At 44.0% G+C, this 17,521-nt stretch overlaps 1 non-coding gene across 1 annotated transcript; it reads left to right on the top strand.

Moving 5' to 3' along the window:
- The first annotated feature begins 16,947 nt into the window (after positions 1–16,947).
- LOC111724392 lies at positions 16,948–17,051 on the top strand. The gene has a single exon (XR_002772692.1). It is a non-coding gene; the product is annotated as a U6 spliceosomal RNA (small nuclear RNA).
- The last annotated feature ends 470 nt before the right edge of the window (positions 17,052–17,521 follow it).

Below are 17,521 nucleotides of genomic sequence, written 5' to 3'. Positions count from 1 at the left end.
TGGCTGTGGGCTGGGGAAGGACAGTGCTGCCTCATGCGCCTCTCCTGCAGCGGAGGTGATTAGACACTGTGACCTAATCACAGGTGATTAGAGGAGGAAGGCTGGCTGCCCTGCCTCTCATCTGCTGCAGCAGGCCTGTTACATCACGGCCCACACACCCAGCTGCCTGTCACCCACCCAACAACGCCCCCAGCCCAGCCCCTGCCAGTGATACATCATGACTAACTCAGTGCTGCCTCTTCCAAGCAGCTGGTAGGCCCTGTCTTGCTGTGGCACCTTAGGCTCCTTCTCCTACCAGGATCTTTACGGGGAGTATGGCGTGTATAGCCTCACTGTGTCCAAGGCGAAGAGGCCCACAGTGCACGGCACTGTGCTGCCCTTGCCACTGGGCTTTGCTGACTAGCCACCAGGGGTGCAGGGGTCAGCCTTGAGTTGTCATTGGTTTAAACAATGCCAGTGTCCTACACAGGGGCCAGGTGTCTGCTGAGTAGGTGAGACTTTAGACGTGTTTCCTGGCCTCCCTGAGCCTTGGTTTTTGCAGCTGTGAAATGGAGATGTTGATGGCACCTACTTCTCACAGTGTTTTAAGATAAATGAGGCTGGATTCAGTGGTTCACGCCTGTAATCCTAGCACTCTGGGAGGCCGAGATAGGTGGATTGCTTGAGCTTAGGAGTTCACGACCAGCCTGAGCAAGAGCGAGACCTTATCTCTACTAAAAATGAAAAATAAATATTCAGATCACTCTATGGAGTCTATTGATCAAGAAGATATTCTGTGGGGTGGGGGGATTGGGGTGCTCTCACTTAATGGGCACAAATAAGGGTATGGGGGCACAGCTCTTGGGTGCGGGACACAACTACAGGGGGACTCTACCTAGCAAACACAAACATTGTAAAGTTGTTTGTATCCTCACATTAACCTGAAATAAAAAACAAAAAAGAAGATATTCTATCAGGTGGAGCCCTGGGCTAAAACACCAAATCTGTCAGCATTCGAAATCTCAGCTGCAGAATCTGTAAAATCTGACTAAGTCTCTCAAGCTTTCCAACAGCTAAATAAGGCAACACATAGAAATAACATTGTAATAGTGCACATAAATATCAACAAATAACACCTGTTGAAATTATTTAGAAAATAAAATAATCGAGTTGGAGTCAATGACTGACTAGGGGGAAGGATGAAATGAAACGGTAAAATGGTGATAAATGTCAAAGCTGAGTAGAGGGTACAGGGGCTCGTGATACTATTACACTTTATTTTGTTTATGTTTACTGTTTACTTTGTATATGTTTGAAATTTTTCATAAAATGATTAAATAAAAGTCACAGTGTGTGAGTCAGGCATCAACTGAGGGAAAGAGGGACACTGCCCAACTTAATGGACAAAAACCACATAAACAGATCAATTCTCGGAGATGAACCCCAAAGAGGGATCTCTGAGAGAAGAGGATGTTTATGTAGGTCTGAAGCCAAGTTCAAGGCAGACAAACATAGTAGGAGGTGGGGCATTGCTGCAGTGGGACAGCTGAGCAGTGTGGGGCCCAAGTGGCTCTGGACATAAGAGGCCAAGTGAGGCCCTAGGTGGCAGGTGGCAGAGCTGGGCAGGTGGCAGGTGGTAACTAAGGCTGGTCTGCATAGCTAAGCCTTTGTCTAGATGCTGAAGAAGAGCCCCAGGAGGCTCAAACAGGGGAGAGAATGGCTGGCAGTCAAGCCTGTGTTTTAGGAAGTTCATTTCATAGCTGTGAGGTGAAGATCTGAGCCTGCCAAGGACGAGGTAGGAAGCTGCTGAGGGGGCAAGGCCTGAGCCGGGCTTGGCAGGGTGGCCACCCAGGTAAGATTTAGGAAGCAAAATCATGAGGACTAGGGTTTGAGCAGATGGAGGCAGGACAGGACTATGGCCTGTCTCCCTGATTTCCCACCAGGATGATTTGCAGAATCTGAACTGGAGGAGGACATGTATTTAATAGGATGGCTCCCCAAGGCTGGACTTGGCTGAAAGTGAAGCTCTGAGAGACCTGCTGGAGGAACTTTCCAGGAGGCTGATGCTTCTGATATTTGAAGTTCAGCCACAGTGGGAAAGGGAGGTGTGGAGGTGACGGCTGGGGATTTGGCCACTCATGAGAAATCTTGATTGTGCAGAGGGCAGGGATCGAGTCAAGTGCACCTCAGGACAGTGGGACAGTGGGGCAAGAGGAGAGAGCCCCTTCCTCAAAAGGGGGGCAGGAGGTGGGCATGGAGCAGCAGGGCCGAGGAAAACGTGCCTTTGCTCAGCAGATTTGGCAACTTAGCCATCATTGGGGACTTCTGCAGAGGTGCAGCCAGCAGAGGACATTATTAGGGTGGGATGAGTTTCCAGGCAGAGAGAACAGCCAGTGAGAAAATGAATGAATATATAGGAAAGAGAGAAGCCCGCGGCTGGGCTCTGAGCAGGGGCTGGAGGGTGAGGCTGAAGCCAGTCTAGGTGGCTTTATGTGATGACAGAACAAGGACTCAGCATTCTCCTGTTAGGTCTTACAGTGCTGGATGAGGTGGCTGGGTCAGGTAGCTGCCTCAGAGTGTCCAGGTGGCTGGACAGAAGCAAGCTAAGGTTCACAAGATGGATAGTATCAAGCATTGGTGAGGTTGTGGAGCAACTGGAACTCAGCCACTATAGTGGGAGTGTGAAAAGGTATCACCACTTTGGAAAATAGTAAAGTTAAATAAACATCTGCCCGGTGATCCAGCCATTCTGTTCCCAGATATTTATCCAAAATAGGTGAAATCATGTGTCCGTACAAAGGCGTGAATGGGAAGGTTCCTAGCAGCTTTGTTTGTATCACCCTACACTAGAAACAACCAAATGTCCATCGCCAGGTAGGTGAATGGATAAAGAAATTGTGGTCTACCATACAAAAGGACAATACTTTCTACCTCAGTGACCAGCAGGTGGCAAGAAGTAAAGCAAGGGAGAGAAGAAGGAGGGGAGGGAGAGAGAAATGAGCTATTAATACGTCCAACAACGTGGACGCATCTCAGAATCATCATGCTGGGTGAAAGCAGCCCGATAAAAAGATGGCATGTCATATGATTCCATTTGTATGACATCCTGGAAAATGCAAACCAATCTGCAGTGCCGAGAAGCAGAGCCGTGGTTGCCTGGGATGGAACTGAAGAGACCTGAAGTCTGGGAGGGTGATGGGAATGTCCGGTGTCTTCACACAGTGACCGTGTCGTGTGGCAGGCTTCACACTAAGCAGCTTGCATACGTAAGTCCTACCTCAACACGGGAAAGGCAACCAGTGTGGTGTGCCTCAAAACTCTCGGCACCTCTCACTGTTGAGGGGTAGGGAGTGAACTTCCCAGACCATCCTGGGTCCACTCAGACAGCCGGCTCCTCAGCCCCACCAGGGGCATCCCAGATTCTTCAAATCCAGCTCTTCCAAACCCCGGTACTAAGTCCTAGCATTAACCACCTCTAGGATGTCCTGCTCCATGGCCCAGCCCCTCCATGCCATGCTGGAGGCAAAATTTCTGCCAGTCTATCTGACAAGGTCACTGCCCCTGGCCTGGCATCCACCTGGGTTCATCTTGAGGTCTCAGTGGACTGACCCCAAGGCTCTTAGCTTTCCATGGGTCAAGTCCAGTCTGAGGTCTACTCCTTACAGTCACTGAGGCCCCATGTGCCATGGAATATGGGAGGGAGGAAGGGGGCCTGGTATAGGAAGTCATCCCTCTGTCACACTCCTGGGCCAGACCCGGCCTCAGGGGTGGCAGTGGATGTTGTTTAACTCTGTGCCCTGGAGGAAATGGGTCTGAGGAGGGAGGCAATGCCATCTGTCCACCTTCTATACCCAGCCCATGGCAGGTACGAGGGAACCCTGTTAACTGTGTGGCTGATGTGGGACGAGCAGTGGGTGCAAGTGTTGTGAAGTGCCCCACTGTGGCCAGTCCTCTCACTGGGCCACTGCCCACAGGAGACCCCATCTACAAGAGTCCATGGCCCAGATGTACCTGCAACTTGGCTGCACCTGTCTAAGATTTCTGTCCCTTGGAAACTGCTGCTCAGCCTTGGGCTGGGACTGGTCCAGATGACCTCAGCCCTGGCCTCCCATACTGGCTTCAGAAGGCATTCTATGACCCACGAGTGGTATAGGTAGGCCCAGCTCATGGGCTTTCCATCCATCAGCTGGACGTCAATAAGCCAGGCCTAGAAAAGGCCCCATCCTTCTGCAGATATTCCAGCCCTCCTGTTCTGACCATAGGGTACACCTGCATGACCAAGGCCAGGGCGAAAGACCTGGGTTCTGGTCCCAGCTCCACCAATCTTGAGTTGGTATTCATAGGCCAGAATACCAACATGGGTGAGAACAGCCCTGCGAAACACCTCTGTATTCCTCAGTTTCCTCATAAGTGAAATGGGCACAAACACATTAGGTCATTACTGAGCTCAGGCACGGCCACACTCATGGAAGTCCTTGGCACTTGGTGATAAGACATCAATTGTACGTAATGAAAAGTGATTCTTCCTGGACAGCACCGGGTATTCTGTGCTGCCTCCTCCTCTCACGGAAATCCTAGTGTGTCAAGAGTCAGTCTTTGCAATTCTGAGTGTGGCAACCTGAAATTTGTGAGGACCTCAGCTCCAACACTAGGGCCTGGCTTGCAATGTGCGCGTGCTCCAGAGACAGCTTGTGTCCAGGACATGATCCCACATTCTGCAAAAGCAAACCCTCAGCTTTGCCAGTTCCCTGGATGTTTTATGGGTGAGTCAATGGGACAGTTTATAAATGCTGTTGAGTAATCATCCTCTCTGGGGTTTTCCCTCTCTCCAGGATGTGGCCCGTAGAAAGCCTGCCGCCTCGGGTTGAGCCTGGTCCCAGCGTCATGCCCAAGTTGTGCAAAGAGCCAGCGCCAAGGAGAGCAAACAAAGGGCAGGGCAGCTGAGACAGATGCTTCCGGGGTGCGGCGATGCAGGGCCTAGCGCAAGAGGCATCAAAGCTTCAGAAACCGTGACTGGTGGTCCCCACCCAGGGGCTGTGCTCTCCTGGGGCCACTACTCACATTGTGTTATTGTCATATGGATATGGAGGTGTCAGCACAGGGGAGAGGCAGCCTGTCTTCTAATTGACAGGGTCATTTCCAGGGATGTGACATCTGCTTCCTTGTGTTTAAAGGCTCATCACCTTGAAGGTGGCACAAGACTTGGGGCCTAGGAGGATAGTTCCTGACTGGTTGGATGAAAAACATCTACTAAGCACCTAACGTATGACAGTGAGTGGGTCTCTGAACCCATCATAAGGTAGTGTTTTAGGGTCACAAAGGACTTTTATAGGTATCTGGTCTAATCCTGCCTTCTGAACCCTATGCATGGACAATCTCTCTAGCAACTCTGCCGGGCAGTAGTTCAGCCTCTGCTTTGTTAAATGCTTCCAATGACGGGGCACTTGAAGTAGATGGTACTATCTTGAAGCAGCTCACACTGATAGATTTTCTTACTTTGAAGAGGGATGTTCCATCTCCTGAAGGGTTTCTTGGTCTCAGGCTGGCCCTGCAGAGCTGTGGGCTCCTCATGTACCAACCAGCCATCTGGGTGTATAAACACAAACCCAGCTGCCGCTTCTCCCTCTCACTCTCTTTGTTGTTAACTGAGATAAAATTCACATACTATAAAATTATTCTTATATGCTTGGCACCCGTAGCACAGTAGTTATTACGGCACCAGCCACATACACCGAGGCTGGCGGATTCGAACCCAGCCCAGGCCAGCTAAACAACAATGACAGCTGCAACAAAAAATAGCCAGACATTGTGGCGAGCGCTTGTCATCCCAGCTACTTGGGAGGCTGAGGCAAGAGAATCACATAAGCCCAGGAGTTGGCGGTTGCTGTGAGCTGTGATGTCAGAGCACTCTACTGAGGGTGACATAGTGAGACTCTGTCTCAAAAAAAAAAATTATTCTTATAGTGTGTCAATTTACAGGGTTTTAGTAGAGGCTATACAACCACCACTACTATTTAATTCCAGAATTTGTCATCACCCTCAAGAGAAACTCCATACCCATTTTCAGGCACTGCCCATCCCTTGCCCCCAGGCTCCGGAAGCCACAATCTACTTTCTGTTGTGTGACGCGGACATTTCACTTAAGTGTCATCACACAGTACGCAGCTTCCTCGTCTGGCTTCTTTCACTTAGCATAATGTATTCAAGGTTCATCCCTGTCACAGCAAGTACAGTGAACACAGCCCGAATATTCATCAGCTGATGAATAGACTTTAAAATGTGAGGTGCCAAATAATATTTCATTAGATTGGCACCTCACATTTTAAAATCTATTCATCAGATAGTGAACATTTGATTGTGTTCCCTTTTTAGCTATTATGACTAATACTGCTATGAACATTTGTGCGCATGTTTTTGTGCGAATGTGTTTTCGGTTCTCCTGGGTATATACCTAAGAATGGCCTTTCCAGCTAATGCGGGAACTGTGTTTATGTGTTTGAGGTGCTGCCCAACTGTTTCCCAAAGTGGCTGCACCATTTCTCACCTCCACCAGCGGAAGAGGAAGGTTTGCATTTTCCAGGATGTCATACAAACGGAATCATACGACATGCCGTCTTTTTATCAGGCTGCTTTCACTCAGCATGATGATTCTGAGATGCGTCCACGTTTTTGGACGTATTAATAGCTCATTTCTCTCTCCCTCCCCTCCTGAGGCCCCATGTGCCATGGAATATGGGAGGGAGGAAGGGGGCCTGGTATAGGAAGTCATCCTTCTGTCACACTCCTGGGCCAGACCCGGCCTCAGGGGTGGCAGTGGATGTTGTTTAACTCTGTGCCCTGGAGGAAATGGGTCTGAGAAGGGAGGCAATGCCATCTGTCCATCTTCTATCACGTTCCCATTTCCCCAAATCCTCTCCAATACTCCTCATTGTCGCTTGGTCTATGACCACCCTCTCATGAGGCCCTCATACTCGTGGGTGTGGAATAGTATCTCATTGTGGTTTTGATTTTTTTTTCTACTAATTTTTTTTTAATTTCAGATTAATATAGGGGCACATGTGATTAGCTTATATTGTTTGCATTTCTTAGGAAAAGTCCGAGTTGTGTTTGAGTCCTTCACCCAGGAGGTGCCATAGACCCCTAGATGCCATTAGATGGGAGCTTACTGAGTCCCTTGTTCCCTTCCCCACGATCCCCTACTTGAATTTAATTTTGTTTTTCCTCTTGTGCAGGCCTCTAGTTATTCATCTACTAGTTTCAAATCAGTATTGACTACATGCAATGCTTGTTTTTCCATTCTGAAGATACTTTGCTAAGGAGAAGTTTCTTTAGTCCCATCCAGATAGACACGAAAGATGTAAAGTTTCCATCTTTTTTTAATGGCTGAATAATGTGGTTTTAATTTGTATGTCCCTATTTACTAATAATAGTAAATGTCTTTTCAGGTGCTTATTGGTCTCTTGTATATCTTCTTTGGAGAATTGTCTACACAAATCATTTGCCAATTTTTAAAATTGGATGACTTTTTTTATTGCTGAGCAGTAGGGGTTCTTTATATATGCCAGTTACTAAACCCTTACAAATTATATGATTTACAAGTATTTTCTCTCATTCTTTGGATTGTCATTTCACTTTCTTGAGAATGACACTATTATCAAAATTTAAATTCATAAAGTTTAATTTTTTTCTTTGTTTCTTATTTTGGTGTTACATTCAACAAGATATTCCTTAATCCAAGAGCACAAAGATTTATATCTAAGAGTTTTCTTCTAGGACTTTTGTAGTTACAGCTCTAACATTTAAAAATCTTGGATCCAGGGAGGGTGATTAGTGGGATCACCTCTATGGTTTATCTTACAAGGGTACAAGTGAATCTTTCTAAAAGTAGAATATAAATGTCTTAACACAATAACTAAGAAAATGACATGAAGGCTATGTTAACCAGTTTGATGAAAATATCTCAAATTGTATATGAAAACACCACACTGTACCCCATGATTGCATTAATGTACACAGCTATGATTTAGTTAAAAGAATAAAAAATAAAAATCTTGGATCCATTCTGAGATTTTTTTTTTTGATGATGTTAGGCAGGGGTCCAGCTTCATTCTTCTGTGTATGGCTATCCAGTTATCTCAACAGCATTGTTTAAAGACTATTCTTTCCCTCATTAAATCATTTTGGCACCTTTGTTGAAAATCAATTGTTCGTACATGTCTGAGTCTATTTCTGGACTCTCAATTCCACTCCATTGATCTATGTGTCACCTCACTGTCTTGATTACAGTTGCTTTATAGGAAGTTTTCGAATTGGAAGTTGTGAGTCCTTCATTCTTTTTTTATCAATATTGTGTGGGTTACTTGGTTCCCTTGAATTTCCATATGAATTTTAGAATCAGATTGGTCATTATCTGTTAAAAAAAATTCTTGTTTTGGTAGAGATTATGTTGAATCAATAGATCAATTTAGGAAGTAATACTGTCTTAGAAACATTCTAAGCCTTTCCCTTCCAGCTTAAACAACTACAGTCCTCGAGGGTTATATGTAGGAAGGACATGGGGACAAATATGCCCTCTTTGTCCACATTCCTCTTAACAGTGTGGAGCCAAGAACTCCTGGGCGTAGGGCTCTGAGTCTGGCGTGGATGATGGGGGAGGTGAGCTTCCCATCTAGGGGTCCCCATGCCTAGGGCATCACACTGAACTCCACAACATCTCTGCTCCTGGCCTCAGCTGGCAGATTCTGTATTTCCCTGCAAGACCCTGTCATCAACCTATCTGAGGCAGTGCCCATGGTGCAGCCAGCTCTGCGCCTCCAGACAGCACCTCCGAGACTTCTACTAATGTTTGCAGAACAAGGCAGATCCCTTGTTCTGAACCTGGACAACTATTAATTCCACCTAAGAGTACACTTGGGGCTGCTTCATGACTCCGCAGATCCTATTGCAGGGCCTGTGAATTTAAATCCCTCTTTCTTTGGAAACCTAGTGTTCTGGGCATTACTGGGAATTGTGTCCAGCACTTTCTTATTCCATAACCAGCTTCAAACTAGATGACTCGGGATGCTGGGCTCTTACTTGGGTGTTGACTTCGGGGTATTGTTCACATTACAAATACCTGGAAGTTCAGAGAGGGGACACTTCAGATATGATAAATAATAATACTGTCATCATCTCCTGGGGAATAACCTTTTAAATTAAATGTTTGGTTTGGGTGGTGTCTTCCAAAGCCTGCAGGCAACTTGTAGTACTTTCAGATAGGAGTTCCAAATAGTGAGAACCATGACTCAGTCACAGGAGAGACTCCGGAGAATATCAAGAGTGCTATTTCTGAGACACTGTATCACCGGAGACAGAAGTACTGCAGGGTCCCATTGAATGCGCATCCCTGGGAGAAGAAGTCTGTAAATGCAGAAATTCTGCCCGTGCCCCCTTACTGGAAGTTCTCACTGAGGCCACCCAGGAATCCCAGTTGGCTGAGTGCCAGCTCCTCATTGCGTATCTGGCTGCTACTGTGGGTATATCACATTCTCTTTTAATGGATACAGAAGTGAGACTGTTTCCTTCCCTTAGGGGACTTCACTCATTCACCGGAAGTTCCAAAGCAGGTGCAATCAGCACCACCTGGTACTGGTCCTATGTTCGGGGGTCTTTTTTCTTTCTCAGAGCAGGCACTATAGAAATCTGATATTTAAAAACTGTGTGAATCTGGTCTCTAATGTCTATTTAAGACATTTAGACTAGAAGCCATGTCTATGACCAAGCTCTAAAATAAAAGAAAATGTAATAACAGCCTAAGAATATGGGGAGGGGGGAGGGAGAGGACAGGGGGAAACAAAAATCAGTATTCTGGAGAATTGAAAATGTGACTGTAGAAATGAAGCCCCCCAGCAGAAGGACGGGACATGAAGTTGATGACTCTCCGAGGAAGGAGAGCAGAAAAAGGAAGTGAAGGGACAGGAAGAAGAAAAACAAGAAATGGAAGGTCCAGCACAGGAGGTTCAAGTTGTTTTTAAAAGGAAGGAGGAACATTCCAGAAAGAGAAGAAAATAATGGCAGAAATAATCCATGAGATCATTCAAGAAAATTTTCTCAAACTGAAGGGCATGAATGTCCAGAAGGAAAAGATTGCTGGGTTCCAGCCCAGCGGAGAAGAGCTGAGTGGCCACGCTGTCCTCCTCAGATGGGGGCTTGCTTATATTTCTCTGGCAAGTTGTGAGCAGTCATTTCTCTCTTGAAAGGGAGAAGAGAGGCCTCTAGGAGCTGTGAGTTCCAGCAGGTGAGAAGGGTCCAGGGAGCCCAGCAACTGGTATAACCACAGCTTCCAGGGCCTGTGCTCTGAGCACTTCAAAAGCTCCTTACTGAAGGGGGGCAAGGGTCCTTGGGAGGGATGAAATGAGGGGCCTGGTACCTGCCCCCCACTAATTCTCCCTGGGGAGCTCAGGGAAGAACTGGGTCCAGAAACAGGAGCAGAGGGGAAGCCAGGCATCAGGGGCTGCTGCCAAACCAGACCTCCAAGGGCTATTGCAGGTGGTTGGGGGAGGCCCCTAAATGCATATCAGCTAAATGAACAAGTGATACCATAGCATCATACCTCCTTGGCCTTTTAAAGCCCCTAATCTGATGGCACACCTGAATGACAATGTGTGTTTCAATGTTGAGCAATAAGTTGGTATTTACCCTATGATTGAGTATGAAGAGACCAAAGCAAGGACCACAGTCCCTCGCTATTTGCCCCATGAGAGGAGCTGAAGGCCTCTCTCCAAGCACAGGACTGATCTGCAATCCCTGAGTCACAAGCAAGCGATGGGAGAGGCTTTCAAATTGGGGCGTTGGACAGAAGCTCAGGTTTTGTAATAGAAGCATGGTGAGCTGTCCTTGATATGATTACTGCTCTCAGTAATTATTATTATTTGACCTACTCAGATGAATCCAGTTAAATGAAAATTGTTTTGCAATCAGGTGGTTCAGAAGACGGCAGAGAACTCTCTCTGCATGGAAGAAAGTCCTTCGTGTTTGGACTACACTGGGTGGTTTCCCAAGCAACACTGCCTATGGTTTCTTTCAGATTGTGATCCACACAACCGAGTGTGTGAAGAAGGCCAAGCGTGAGTCCACTTGTTTTTTAAGTAAGTAGTTTGAAGCTCAGAGAGGACAGGTGATTGCCCAAGGTCACACAGCAGGAAAAGAACTGAGGCAGGGCTGGACTGGTTTCCTAGATCCCATTTCAGACTTTGCTGCACCACCGCAGGCTAGATTTCAGAGAACTTCTTGCCAGGTGTCATTGTCCTGGGTTGGAGGAGCAGCAGTTTCTGGAAAAAGCAGGAAGTTCAGATGAAATAAAATACTGAAATGCTGGTCCCATACTGGTAGTGAGGTCTGATCCTGGCCCCCAAGCCATGAAAACCTGTAAGGCTCGACACTCTACTAAGCTCTAGCTAGGCTGTGCTGCAAGAACCCTGGGTGCTTTTTATAGCGGAAGGAGACACAAGATTCTTGCCATTGAAATTTCAAAATTAAATGTGGTTTTCCCCCTGCTTATAACAGCAAAAGTTTGTTGTAAAGAACTTTTGTAAATACAGAGAACTATGAAGACTAGTATAAAAATCACATATCTCTCTATCCACAGTATGTGCAGTTTCTGAGGGCTTTTCCTGTAGAGATGAATATTTCTTGTTTAAGTGATTAGATTCATAGTATACATGGTTTTGCATCTGGGTTTTGTTTTTTCACTTTAACTTTTATTCCTTGATTCTCTTCCCATGAGGTTACTCTTCCGTAATACATTTTAGATGATGCAATATTCTATCATATGCAAACAACCATTTGCTTGATTTTTGTCTGTGGAAAACCATAGACGTGAATTAAAATCAGAAAGAATGAGGGACAGACTATATGCATGTAGACATTTACAAGTATGAAAGTCTCTTCTTGAAAAATAAATTGAAAGCAATTCAAAGAAAAAAATTATATACACACTCCCCACTTGAGCTTAATGGGTGTATAAAAAAAAATAGCACCCTTTCCTAAAAAACTCTAAACAATAACTCACAGAAACTTTTTTTTTCTGAGACAGTGTCTCACTCTTTCACCCAGGCTAGAGTTGCCGTGGTGTCAGCCCAGCTCACAGCAACCTCAAACTCCTGGGTTTAAGCCATCCTCCCGTCTCAGCGTTTCCTAGTTAGTAGCTGGGACTACAGGCGCCCACCACAACACCCAACTAATTTTTTCATTTTTAGTATTAATGGGGTCTTGCTCTTGTTCAAGCCAGGCTGGTCTAGAACTCCTGAGCTCAAGGGCCCACCTGCCTCTGCCTCTCAGAGTGGTAGGCCTGAGCCACCTCTCTCATCCTCATAGAAAGTATTAAAACTAAGAACCAGCAGAGATTCTAAATAGTGAATCTCTAAAGCCATATTTATTTAAATCAGAAACTAAATAAGGATAATAATATCATCATTATTATTATTAAATGTTGTCTAGCAAACATAATAAGATCAAAAATATATAAAACCACTCTGAAACTTGGAAAACAAGAAATAAATTTGTCTGTTTTCGTTGATGATATGATTACTTACTTAATAAAACCAAGAGATTAGTAAAAGTGACTAGACTTAGTATTTAGTGACACTGCTACATACAAGATAATTATACAAATATTGAGGATATCTCTCTATTCTAGTTGTAAGTAACTAGAAATGGAAAGGAATATATTTGTAATAACAACCAAAACTATGAAATATTTACATATATTATAAAAAATATATATAACAAGAAAGAAAAAGGTCCTACCTAAAAACAATAAAATCTGGCTCGGCACCCATAGCACAGTGGTTACAGAGCCAGCCACATATACCAAGGCTGGCGGGTTCGAACCCAGCCCCAGCCAGCTGAGCAACAATGATAACTACAGCAAAAAAAAAAAAAAAATAGCTGGGCATGTGGTGGGCACCTGTAGTCTCGGCTACTTGGGAGGCTAAAGTAAGAGAATCATTTAAGCCTATGATTTTCAGGTTGCTGTGAGCTGTGATGCCATGGCATTCTACTGAGGGCAACATAGTGAGACTGTCTCAAAAAAAAAAATGCAATAAAATCTAACTAAATGGTATAAATCTAGACCTGAAATAAAGAGAAAGCCATATCCTATTCTTGAATGAGAGTATATATATTTTACTTAAATTATCCTTTGTAAAATTAATGTATAAATTTAATGCAATTTCAAATAGAATCCTGACAGCATTTTTTTTTTTTATTGTTGGGGATGCATTGACGGTACAAGATACCAGGTAACACTGATTGCATTTGTTAGGCAAACTCCCTCTTATAATTGTATCTTGCCCCCAAAGGTATATCACACATGGAGACCCCACCCCCTCCCTCCTTCCCTCTCTCTGCTCTTCCTTTTCCCCTACCCCCCTCCTTCTCTCTCTTTCTGCTCTCCCCTTCCCCCAACCCCCACTGTGTACTAGGTCATTAATTGTCCTCATATCAAAATTGAGTACATAGGATTCATGCTTCTCCATTCTTGTGATGCTTTACTAAGAATAATGTGTTCCACTTCCATCCAGGTTAACACAAAGGATGTAAAGTCTCCATCTTTTTTAATGGCTGAATAGTATTCCATGGCGCATATACCACCATCCTGAGTTGGTGGGCATTTAGGCTGTTTCCACATTTTGGTGATTGTAAATTGAGCTGCAATAAACAGTCTAGTGCAAGTGTCCTTATGATAAAAGGATATTTTTCCTTCTGCATAGATGTCCAGTAATGGGATTGCAGGATCAAATGGGAGCTCTAGCTTGAGTTCTTTGAGGGTTCTCCATGCTTCCTTCCAAAAAGGTTGTATTAGTCTGCAGTCCCACCAGCAATGTAAAAGTGTTCTTTTCTCTCCACATCTACACCAGCATCTGTAATTTTGAGATTTTGTGATGTGGGCCATTCTTACTGGGGTTAGATGATATCTCACAGTGGTTTTGATTTGCATTTCTCTAATAATTAGGTACGATGAGCATTATTTCATATGTTTGCTAGTCACTCATTTTTTTTTTTTTTTTTTTTTTTGGTCAGGGCCAGGTTTGAACCTGCCACCTCCAGTATATGTGGCCAGCACCCTACTCCTTGAGCCACAGACACCACCCTCATCTGTCTTCTTTAGAGAAGGTTCTATTCGTCTCTCTTGACCACTGATGTATGGGATTGTTGGCTTTTTTCATGTGGATTAATTTGAATTCACTATAGATCCTAGTTATCAAGCTTTTGTCTGATTCAAAACACACAAATATCCTTTCCCAGTGTGTAGGTTGTCTATTTGCTTTGGTTGTTGTCTCCTTAGCTGTACAGAAGCTTTTCAGTTTAATTAAGTCCCATTTGTTTATTTTTTTTGTTTTTGCAATTGCCATGGAAGTCTTCTGCATAAAGTCTTTCCCCAGGCTGATATCTTCCAGTGTTTTTCCTACGCTTTCTTTGAGGATTTTTATCACTTCACGCCTTAAATTTAAGTCTTTTATCCATCTCAAATCAATTTTTGTGAGTGGAGAAAGGTGCAGGTCCAGTTTCAGTCTTTTACATGTGGATATCCAGTTCTCTCAGCACCATTTATTGAATAGGGATTCATTTCTCCCCCAAGGTATGTTCTTGTTTGGTTTATGGAAGATTAGGTGGCTGTAAGATGTTAGTTTCATTTCCTGGTTTTCCATTCGATTCCAAATGTTTATGTCTCTATTTTTGTGCCACGCTGTTTTGACCCCTACTGCCTTGTAGTACAGCCTAAAGTCTGGTATGCTGATGCCCCTGGCTTTGTTTTTATTACTAAGAACTGCCTTAGCTATATGGGGTTTTTTCTGGTTCCACACAAAACAAAGAATTATTTTTTCCAAGTCCTGATAGTATTTTTTAAGAGGCAGAGAAATGGATAAAATAATTATCCAAAATAATTGTTATTTGGAAAAAATAATTCCTAAGAATAACAACTGTTTGAAAAAGAATAGTTGGAGGAATTTATATTTCCAGGTCAGGACACACCAAAAAAACACTCTATTCAAATAAATACACTTGCTGGCATAGCAGTAGAAAACTATGTCTAGGGCCAAACAGAGAAAGCAGAAGCAGATCCCAGTGTGTTTAAGAGTCTAATACATAAAAAAGATGTTTTACTAATGGGAAAAGCTGGATTAGTTGGTCCTCAATCTTAGTGTATAAAATGATCAATTCTAGATAAAGACACATCAACAGTGAGACAGTAAAAAAAAAAAAAACTAACAGCAAAGAATTTTTCTTTCTTTTTCGGGAAACCACTTAATAATTTAACAGTAGGTCATGAATACTTAAATGCTAACATTTTAAATCATTTGATAAAGTCTTTGTAGTCACCCCCCTCCCCCCAAAATAAATAATTTAACAGTAGGTAATGGCTGGGTGCAGTGGCTCACACACCTAAACCCAGCACTTTGGGAGTCAGAGGTGGACGGATCACTTGAGGCCAGGAACTAGAGACCATTCTGGAAAACACAGTCAAACTACCCTGTCTCTACAAAAAAATTGTAAAAAATACGGGCAGCACCTGTGGCTCAGTGGGTAGGGCGCCAGCCCCATATACTGAAAGTGGCGGGTTCAAACCCAGCCCCAGCCAAACTGCAACAAAAATATAGCCAGGTGTTCTGTGGGCGCCTGTAGTCCCAGCTACTTGGGAGGCTAAGGCAAGAGAATCGCCTAAGCCCAAGAGCTAGAGGTTGCTGTGAGCTGTGATCTCATGTACTCTACAGAGGGCGATAAAGTGAGACTCTGTCTCTATAAAAAAATAATAATAATAATAGAAGCCAGGTGCAGTGACTCACACCTGTAATCCTAGCCTTTTGGGAGGCCAAGGCGGGTGGATTGCCTAAGCTCACAGGTTCAAGACCAGCCTAAGCAAGAGCGAGACCCCACCTCTAAAAATTGCCAGGTGTTGTGGCAGGCACCAAGTAGTCCCAGCTACTTGGGAGGTTGAGGCAAGAGAATCTCTCTCTCTCTCTCTCTTTTTTTTTTTTTTCAGTTTTTGGCCGGGGCTGGGTTTGAACCCACCACCTCCAGCATATGGGGCTGGCGCCCTACTCCTTTGAGCCACAGGCACTGCTTGTAAGAGAATCTCTTAAGCCCAAGAGTTTGAAGTTGCTGTGAGCTATGATGCCTTGGCATTCTATCAGGGGCAACAAAGTGACACTCTGTTGCCAAAACAAATTGTTAAAAATAATTTAACAGAAAAGAAAACCTTTCACCTAAGAATGAAAACTCAGAAGTTATTTTTTAAGAAAAAGACACATTTGTTGATATTAAACTATTTAAAATTGTTTATGGCAAAAGATACCTTAAATAAGGTACCAATTACATCTATTTGCAATTCAGAGAACAGACAGTGGCTTAGTATCTATTATACACCAAGAGTTCTTACAAATTGATAAGAGACAATTGCCCAATAAATAGAATGGATGAAGGATATAGAGAAGCAATTCACAGAAGAGCAAATCCAAATGACTAACAAAAATTGATAAAGATTCTCAAACACCCTAAATCTAAAGGAAATACAATTTAAAATAGCACTGCTGCAATCCTTTACAACTATTAAACTAGGAAAAATTAAAAGTAGCAATAACATCATTTGCTCTCAGAGATACAGGGAAATGAATACCCAATTACTGCTTACATAGGGTTGACAGTCAACCTGGCAGCATCTATACAATTTTATATATATATATATATATATATATATAGACCCTTCAGCCCAGAATAATTCCTCCCCTAGAAATCCAGTGCATAGACACAGAAGAATCAGTATATGCAGCTTTATATTGAAGAATTGCAGCCCTGAAAAACTGGAAACAAAGTGAATGCTTGTCAACAGGAGAGAGTTGAATAAAGTCTAGTAATTCTCCCCTTAGACTATTATGTAGCTGTAAATAAGAATACATTAGAGCCATGACTGTTACCTTCGTTGAGAAAGTGCTCACTTTGGCAGCACACATACTAAAATTGGAACGATGCAGAGATTAGCATGGCCCCTGTGCAAGGATGGCACGCAAGTTCATGAAGCATTCCATATTTGGGGGTTGGTGGGTTGGAACCCAGCCCAGGCCAGCTAAACAACTATGATAACTATAACAAAAAAATAGCCAGGCATTGTGGCAGGCACCTATAGTCCCAGCTACTGGGAGGCTGAGGCAAGAGAATCACTTAACCCCAAGAGTTTGAGGTTGCTGTGAACTGTTATGCCACGGCACTCTACCAAGGGCGACATGGTGAGACTCTTGTCTCAAAAAAAAAAAAAACTTCGTTGAGAAAACAAGGATGCAAAAAACATTTTTTTGTACGCAATATTATTAAAGCCTTGCATACTATTGTGTACCAGTGTATGTGCAAGTCCTTAGCGTGGATGTCTGGGGAAGCCACTGTACAGGGAGGGGGGGGAGGTGCGTAGAGGGATGGCAGAAAAAAGGAAAAGAAAAATCAACCAAAGGGAGAGATGAGTCTGGTGTGCACTTGGCCCAGACCCCAGGGGGCGGGGGTAAATCTCCCT

Source organism: Otolemur garnettii, unplaced genomic scaffold, assembly GCF_000181295.1.
Source record: "Otolemur garnettii isolate 467f Iridium unplaced genomic scaffold, OtoGar3 scaffold00022, whole genome shotgun sequence".
NCBI lineage: Eukaryota > Metazoa > Chordata > Mammalia > Primates > Galagidae > Otolemur > Otolemur garnettii.
The sequence above is the reverse complement of the archived record's forward strand: the minus strand, read 5'-3'. Positions and strand labels throughout refer to the sequence as shown.